This window comes from Pteropus medius, unplaced genomic scaffold, assembly GCF_902729225.1.
Source record: "Pteropus medius unplaced genomic scaffold, Ma_sr-lr_union100, whole genome shotgun sequence".
Taxonomy (NCBI): domain Eukaryota; kingdom Metazoa; phylum Chordata; class Mammalia; order Chiroptera; family Pteropodidae; genus Pteropus; species Pteropus medius.
Window position 1 is genome coordinate 1,672,475 of NW_024350319.1, and position 9,547 is coordinate 1,682,021.

The following is a 9,547-nucleotide window of genomic DNA, read 5'->3' on the forward strand; positions in this document are numbered from 1 at the left end:
GTGCCACAGTTGTTGCTGCCTCTACCTGTACAAATTTAACTTTCTGTAGAAAAATCTCCCATCTTCACCACTTTATTGAAGTTATGTGCATGTTTAACAATGTACTGTTCAGTTGTAGTCCATATAAAAGTTCACTTCTTTACATCAAAACATAAACATTTGATAAACATATCCTAAAGAAAAAACTGGACAAAACGTAAAGATGGATTTGTAAGGATAGCAATGAAATGTTGTAGGCTACAAAACAGCAAATGTGATCTACTTTTTATAAAACAATATGTGTGTGCTTGTTTCTATGTACACATTTCTATTCAGTCATCTGTCTATCCATCTATTAAGGCTGGAAATATGTACATTAAAATCTTATTGGTTGTCTTCAAGTCGAGAAATAACTAGAGATGTCTCACTTTTTTCTGATATGTTTACTTATTTTCTGATTTTAAAAACGATACATATTTTTTTAAAGGAATAAAAGCTGTTTTCATTAAAAAAGAAGAGGCAAATGGCAAATTGAAATTTTTGGTAATGGATATAGCAAATTATTATTATCTTCTCATACTATGTATTACAAATCAACGTCAAAAGATGACTCTCCAATATAAACATAGTCAAAAGTCATGGGAGGAAATTCACAAAACAGTAAAAAAGTTTAGTCTTCCAGTAACCAAAGTAATGCATTAAAATGAGACTCTTATATTTTTCTATCAAGGTAGAAATTTATTTTTTTTAATATTGTTTTTATTCAAGAGTATACTCACAGGCAGCACTTTAGAATCAGGCTTTTAAAAATAAAGGGCAAAATCGAAAAAAATTTGCAAGTATGACACTGTTAAAAGAATGATTATCTTAATAATTTAAAACCTAAAATGTCCTGTGGAGTTAAAGTATTTATATGTAGAATGTGTATGATTGATAGCATTTAATATAAAAAAAACAAAAACCCACCAATCATGGACAAATTTGCCAATGAAGATAAACATTAGTTTCAGCCTTCCAGATATGAAAACTAGCAATCAATTCTTCTTGTGACAAAATATAAACTGAACTTCAGAATTTGGACTTTAAATTCTTTTTCTCCAGTAGCAAATCAGCATATATATGCTGAAATTCCTTTTCTCTTTTTTATTGTTGCTGTACATCTGGCCTCCGGGCAATAGCAGAATCTTCATGTTTCTTGAGTTCTTCAAAAGTACATAACTCTAAGCCTGCTCAGTTTGGTCCCATAAGTCATTTGCCTGTTTCATGAGCCCCATATCATGAGACTGGTAACCCCCAAGCAAAATTTTCATCTTCTTTTCCATCTTTGCAGCTCTCTTGGCTTCTGTCATCATGTGACTCCTGTTTATCTCAAGCCTCTTTTCAAGTGACTCACTTCTGTCCTTTTCGCTTACTAGGTTGGCCTGTGGGTAGCGGCTCTGCCCAGGGGGATATAAAACTTAACTGTAGCATTCTTCCCACCCCTGGTTATAAGCTTCCCTTGAGAGTTCTCCATGGCTCATACCTAGTTTTATCACTTCCATCTTCTGTACCAGAATGTCCTGGGCCTTTTTTAGCTCTTCTTTGGAGAACTTTTCATAAGGGTTATGTTCTAGTTAGGCAGTGTGCTCTGAATTATTGGTAGTGAATCCTGTAGTTTGTCCTTTATTTCCAGATTGTTCATAAGGGTGATATAGAAGGTCATAATGAAGCATTGTGATAATTTCTTTTTTGATTAGTTATTCACTTTTCTGAAAATCGGTTAAAGGTGGTTCTACACTTAAGGATCTTAGAATAGTTTCATTTACTTCTTATGGTCCTGAAAGATCTTTCTGGACAGCTTTGTACATTCGTTTCATTTCCTTTACATGCTCTGCATCTCATATAGCCTGCTTTCGTACATCCATGTCAGCAGCATCTTTAACATATGTACGATCTATTTCATGACCTTCCAGCTCTTTCTTAGCATTTTCTGGTAGGACACTTTCAAAATCATTCTTAGGAGCAGGAAGGCCCAACAACCCCGAACGGAGGTGTTCACAAGATTCTCTTTTCATCTGCTTCACATAAGAGGGATCACTGTACTCTACCATTCCATCCTCAGGATTAATGTTTAATTTGTCTCAAAGAAGAGTTCTACCCAGGGTGGAGTTAACAACTGGTTTGGGAGTTGTCCCCCTCTAGGGACTCAGCCCTCCAGATCCATGAGACAGAGTCCTGCATGAGATAGAAAGAACTTATGTTTGGAGTTGTACAACATGCTGCTGTGGAGTCACACCCGAGACTCTTGTGCAAAGTTGTGTTAAGTCCACCGTTTAATGGGACATCCACATTGGTCAGAGCCATAAAGTTCTGAGCTTCCTGCAGAATTCTGCTCTGGGAAGCTGGCATTCGTGGTGTTCAAAGAGAGATGCTGTTGTTGGTGACATTATACCCATACATGAGTACTGGAAGCGGTTTGTTATACCAGATTCCTCAGTAGTCTGACACACGATTTCACTATCTTGGCCTACTTTCACAACTTACTGGAGTTCTGCATCTGAAATCTGAGGAACAGGAAGTACTAGTTTGCTTCTTATTTTTGTAAATTCAGAAACACCACTCGTTTGAAGAATAGCTGATGGTAAATCAGACTCCTTTTTTCCTTTTCAAATGCTGCTTGTCTTCTTTTTCTATCTCTTCCTTCTTTTTCAGATCTTAGATCCCCATCAAGATCCTGCTATCTTAACTTCCTGAAATCTGCATCAACAACCTGGTTGTTTTCCTCAGAAGTCTCATAGAAACCAAGAGCAAGCTTCCCCCCCCCAGTGGGATTTCAGTATTATAATGAACTCCTCTCTTTTTTTAAATTTTCTTCTAAATTTCTATATCAGCTGCTCGAAGTTCTCTTCTCTTTTGGAGGGCAGCAAGACTCCTTTCTTCTTCTCACTGTTTCTCTCTTGCTTTCCTCTTGGCCTTCTTTCCCCGAGTATTAGCTAGGTGGGCTCTAGCTTCAGAAAGCATCTCAAGTTCATCCTCGTCCATATCAATTGGGTCAGGCCATGCTGGTTTGTTTCTGGATTTGGATCTGTTTCTCCAGGTTTACGTTTTCATGGATCATCTTTTATTTCCTCTTCATTGTCTCTTCAGTGGCTTTATCCAGATGAAATTCACAGTGTTCCAAGCACTGGGCAGCTGTTCTTCCAACGATTGTAGTGATGGTCCTCCACTGTGTTGGCATCAACTTGGCCAAATGCAGGAGTTTTTCCTCTTCTCTGGATCATTCTGTTTTCTTAATGCTTGGATCCAGTCCACTCATACCATCTGGCTTTGGACTGCTTTGCTGATTTTCTGTGCAGCAGTGAGGTAATGCTAGACCACTGGCTTTTCCCGTATTTTATTACTGCTGCTTTCAGAATTTCATCCTCGATATTCCTCCACGTGCCCCCCTTAATTGTAATTCGAGGTATCATGGTGGCGGGATATCTTGGCAAGCAGCCAGCTTAAGAGAAGTAGTAACGATGCTGCAGACACGGGACCGAGAGCAGCCACTTCTCACAGCCGCGAACTTCTCGAAACTCATTTTTTTTAATGCTAAACAGTTCAGTGCAGAGTATTGGCAAACATTTTGGCAGCACCTCCGTTTTGACCCATGTTTACACATGGAGGGATTTCAGCTAGACTAACACTTCTGGCTCCTTTCTTCCCAGCCCTTTCTCTCATCCTTTACTGCCTCCCATAGGAGAAGTGACTTCATGAGCTTTGGAGAAGAAACTAAACATGCTTGTCTAAATTCTTTCTCCATTTTAATTCTGAGCAAGCCTGCAAAAAGGAAGACTATAATTTCTATGTGATTAGCTTACTGGGCAGGATCCCAGGGGGCAGCCTGTGGAAGTCCACCTGGGCTAGGGATGGAATCTATTAAACGGACTGGTTTAGAGGTCGGATATTAACGAGCAAGTTTGATGGCCAATCTAAAGCATTATCTTCCATTTTCTCAGGAATAAAGCTGATTTTTAAAAAATTTGAATCTCATGTTTTTCAAAAATCCCAAGAGCAAGAGTAAATAAAGGGAGAGGAGAACTCGTATATACTATTAAGGGCAGCACAAAGATAATCATTTTTCTGGAAGGCAATTTCCCAATATGTTATGAAGGCTTTATCCTTTGCTGGGATACTTCTCTAAGAACTCATGCTAAGAAGCAATCAGAGGAATGGACAAGATATGTGTATATGAATGTTTAGTGTAGTATTATTTATGATAGCAAAAATTTGAAAACACAAATGGCCAAAGACATAGTATATTTAAGAAAAATATATTTGTATATCACACAAAATTATTAAAAATCATGTTGGTAGAAGAGTCTTTTTAGCAAGGGAAATTTTTCTTTATATATAGTTATGGGTCACTTAATGATGGGTGATACGTTCTAAGAAATGTGTCATTAAGCAATTTCATCTTTGTGTGAACTTACACAAACCTAGTGGTACAGCTGGCTACTGTAATTGCATATGCTATACTTTTGTGTGACTGGAAGTGCAGTAGGTATGTTTACATCAGCATCACCACAAACATGAGTAATGCATTGTGTTAAGATATTAGATGGCTACACATCACTATATGATATGAATAATCTTATGGGACCACAGTCTTATATACAGTCTTTCATTGACCAAAATGTTATCATGTGGTGCATGGCTGCATTGCTAAATTTAAAAAATGAGCTGTAGAATTGTATATACAATATGACACCAAGTTTGCAATGCACGTAACTTATAAACTTGAATAAAAATATGCTAGTAGGGCACATCAAAATATCGATAGTAGTTATTTCGTATTATAAGAGGTATTGTTTCTTTTCTGTTTTTGATTTTCCAAGTTTTCTATATTATGTATTAATAATATAATTAGAAAAATGTTATTAAAATATAATTTAACAATAGATATAATAAATTAATAACCCTAACTTATGATTATATTTATAATAACCTCTTTTCCATAGAATAGCAGTTAGTTAATTATTACGTTCATGTTTAAAGGAGTCGTTAAATGTATGGAAGGAAATTTCTAATTAAAATGGAAGAATGTACCATGGGTCAATAAGAACTGGGTTAATATCTTGGCTTTGTTGAAAGTAATAGAACCAGAACACGAACTCAGTCTTCTGGTTCTAAAGATGTGTACAGGATAATGGTTATTACCTACACTATATTAAGTCTGGGACCATTTTAAATGACTACATTCTTTTTCAAAATTGTTTTTATTAAAGTTTCTAAAAATAGTATTCTCAGGTGTTTTAGCAAAGGAATATGTGGAATATATATATTTGTTTTCTTACTGCTCATATTTTTTTTTGAATCATCAAGCAAAATATTCTATTGCTATTTAGTTTTTAAATCAAGTTTATGGAGCATGACAGAGTACACATAATGGCCTGCAATCAATAATGACACAATAGCAATTTCAATGGCCAAGCATTTTCATTTCTTTAAAAATATTCAGTATTTTAGTTTGAGATCTGAAACATTAATAAAATATTATGAAGTTTATTATACTTAGCTGTGTACAGGTACTTTCGATTAATTAGGAATCAATATTTTTCACAAAATATTCTTTATTAAATTACTTTTACTTTATGGATTTTCTCTTATTAAAAATATTGAGAGTATTTGTTTATTGCTAATTAGAATTTAAGTTACTGTTTTTGGAGGAGATAATCTCAGAAAATTTTAAGACTAAAAATATGTCTGTTAAAAGTCCAAGAATTTTACCAATCATCCTCTCATTTTATAAAGTGGAAGTTTTAAGAAATGTTTTCTGAAATTTAATGATTTATAGGTTGTACTTTCTTCCAAAGAGAGCCTCCAAGGTACATCCTAAACCTCATGGGAGGCCCTGTTTGCAGGTGTGGATAACTGATTGTATCCTATTGCAGCTAACTGACAAAGAAGCTTGTTTCCAAAGCATGAAAGCTAGTGGTAGCATATTAGAAGGCAAAATAGAGAATGTTTTTCATACTACAGCAAATACATTTATGATGGTTAATTTTATGTGTCAACTTGACTGAGCCATGGGATGCCTATGTAGCTGGTTACACATTATTTCTGAGTGTATCTGTGAGGGGGTTTCTGGAAAAACTTGACTTTTGAATTGGTGGACTAAGTAAAGCAGATGGCCCTGCCCATTGTGGAAAGGCAACATTTAATCCATTGAAGAATGCTGACTCCTCTCTCTGCCTGATTGATTGAGCTGGGGTATCCATCTTTTCCTGCCTTTGGTGCTCCAAATTCTCAGGCCTTCAGAATCAGACTGTCCACCACTGGCTTTCTGACTCTCAAGCCTTCAACCTATACCACTGGTGGATTTTCCTTGGTCTCAAACTTGCAGATAGCAGATCGTGGAACCTCTCAGTTTTCATAATCGTGTGAACATTTTATAATAAATCTCAATATCTTATTGGTTCTGTTTCTTGGGAGAATCTTGACTAATACAACATTATAAAAAGTTATAATGTATAAGAAATCACAGTCTAGTCCCAAAGACATGATTGTCCGAATTAGAAACATTCATCTGAAAATCTAGAGTATGCAGTTTCTTTGCTTTAAGAATCATTTTCTGAAGTCTGGAGCTTAAGTAGGAGACTATTCCTGTAAAAGTACATTAAAAAAATGAATTTAAAAGAAAATATGAAGATGCCCCAGAGTTTAAAATAGAAAACTTTTATGAAAAGATAAAATAGAAGGATACGAGTATTTCCAAAGCTTTAGCCTGAGGACACAGGTCATTTACTGTCCAAGATGAAATAAGAAAGAAAAAGGACAATGTAGTGAGTTTTTTATAATGCTAATTTTTAAAATCTGATAAGAAACTCTGAGATGAAGTCTTTATTAACTTTTTGCTTCATTGGCATTAATGAATATGCTCTTTGAAAAAATAAGGTAATGATAGTAAATTGTGATACTTTTATTTTTAATGCTCTGATTTGACATAGAAAGTTGGTATTCTTATTCTACCACACTCCGACATACATATTTAATACCATGGTATCCCAAAGTCTGGGAACCATAAGGGGTGTGCAGATGGAAAACATGAGCATATGAAAACAAGATCCTTTTGATGTTTTTCAACACATTTGTAATAAAGTCCAAATTCCTTACCTGGCCCTAAGCGTTCCCCCATGGCCTTTCTCTTGCCCATTCTATAATCTCCTCTCTCCTGTCCCATTTGCTCACGGTGCTCCAGCCACACTAACCTCCCTGCTCTTTCTTAAAAAACCAAATGTCCCTCCCTGCCCTGTGGTCTTTGAACTTGCTACTCTTTGGTTGTCATGCCATCTTCATAGCTCTTCAAATGCCTGACCCCTTCTCATCTTCCAGTTCTCAGCTCCCCTGACCATCCTTTCTAAAGTAGTGCCCTCCTATCCTTTAGTCAAATCATCTATTTTATTTCTTCCCTTGCACTAAGTACTAATTTCATTATTGGTTTATGTAACTATTTATTGTTTATCTTCTCTGACTAGAATATAAACTCTAAAACTGCAGGTGTTTGTCTTTTTTGTTCTCTGCCATATCTCTGTTTCAAAGATAGATGTCTGGGAATAAGTAGTTATTGGGTACTATTAACAAAGAAAAGGAGAAGGACGGAAAGAAGGGGAAGAAGGAAGGAAGGAAGAAGGGAAGAAGGAAGGAAGGAAGGAAGGAAGGAAGGAAGGAAGGAAGGAAGGGAAAGAGATTGCAGCTAGATTAAAAAGAAGAGAAAGAAAGGTTAAATAGTTTTGGCCATAGCATGAGCTTAGCAATATTTTACATCTTGATTTGTTAATTGTCTGTAACCTCTTCCAGAATGAAAACTTTGTAAGTGCAAGGACCTTATTGTTTTTTCAACTGTATTTCCAATGTCTAAAACAGGGCCTTACTCAAAGCACTCAATAAATATTTGCTGAATTAACATAAACGGTGAGCTCCATTTAGAAAAGCTTGTGAAATATGATTGAGAGAGAGAATACTTGGAAGTGATGTTTTTCTAGCATTTGAACGTAAAAACACATGAAAAAGAAAATTATACATAATGTTAAATCAGGTCCAGTAATTGCTCCCAGGACAGTGTTTAAAATAATCACAAATCAGTTTACAAGACTTGTTATTACTTTACCCCAAACAGAAATAATAAGAAAAAGAAACTGTTTATTAACATTTACTATGGTCAAGATACAGTGCTCAGCATTCTCACCTGTGTTATCTTACTGGGTCCTCGTAACAAAAGTATATCTGTTTCATAAATAATAACAGGGTGTCTTAGCTGGACAGGTACTTCTGTGAATTAAAATTAGGAACAGTCCTGTCTGTACAGAGAGAATCTAGGGCACAGAGGCTCCTGGCAAGTGGAATTAGCTGACACACACTCTACTGTATCCATTTATACCCACAGATCCACAGAGATGCTGAGTCTCTGGGCAAAGGGCTCAAACTTTTCAGGCACTGGATTTCAAGTATAAAGTGATATGTTTGACAGGTTCATGTGACCCAGACAGATGCTAGTTTCAACAACAAAATGGAGCTCCTGACAGTGAAATTTCCATAAGGAAGAGAGAAGTCTGGTGTTGTAAGCTAAACATAACAATATGGCTTGTTCTTCTTCGGGTATCAGTATGGTATAGATAATGAATTTGCTCTCACTCTACTACTCTGTTGGTTTGTTTGCACCCTGGCATGTAATGGGCTGTATATCAATCAGTGTTTCAGTTCCAGATGTATAAAGTACTTTAAGCAGAAAGTGACATAACTCAGATGTTTACAAAAATGTTTGAGGGACCAGAGGACCCAGAATTAGCCTGAGTTTCTAAGAATGACACATGAACAATACTGCAGCACTGGCCAGTCAAGGCCATCATTCTCACACCATGAGGAGAAATGGAGGAGTGAGTAAGTTGCTAGAAGCAGAACAGTATAATTCATCCACAAACTGAGGAGCCAGAAGATGCTACCACCACTGTTGGCTCCAGCTCTATTCAACCTCAGCCATAATCCATGCCAGCCAAATTAATAACTCATGCTCTAGCTCTTAATACCAGTAAGCCAGAGACCCTTGTTATCATGGCTGCAGTAAATTCTAATGCTTCCATGACTATGCTTGCCAGCAAGAAATGGCAAAAACAGCAAAAGTGTAGCCTTCACACCACTCTTGTCTTCTAAATCTCATGTGGATGTGTCTGCTTGGAGAAGCTACCTTACATACAGAACATAAGCTAGAGAAAGGGATCTGAGAAATATTATGTTTAAAGTTCTAGCCTATGGAGTACGAGACGCCAATCTGCAACATTTGCTACAGACTCCATGTATGAATTGAAAGTTATATATCTGAATGCTGAAATGTCTCAGCACAAGAAATTTTGCTGTGGAATGACTTCAATAAACGTTCTTTGGGACTCAAATAACCATGTTGTGGGAACCTCCTCAACTAAACACCCAAGGGACATTCTCTTTCTTGTTTTACAAGAATGATGAGAGATCCCTGGCATAGAGAAGCAAGGGTGGTATTTCAGGTCCACTGCTATCCAGGCATGTAGGTCTCTAGCTCCACTAACATCTATAC

At 36.5% G+C, this 9,547-nt stretch overlaps 1 pseudogene; it reads right to left on the reverse strand.

The window, feature by feature from the left end:
• Positions 1–1,047: 1,047 nt before the first annotated feature.
• On the reverse strand, positions 1,048–3,428 carry LOC120583128 (cell division cycle 5-like protein; annotated as a pseudogene).
• Positions 3,429–9,547: the final 6,119 nt, after the last annotated feature.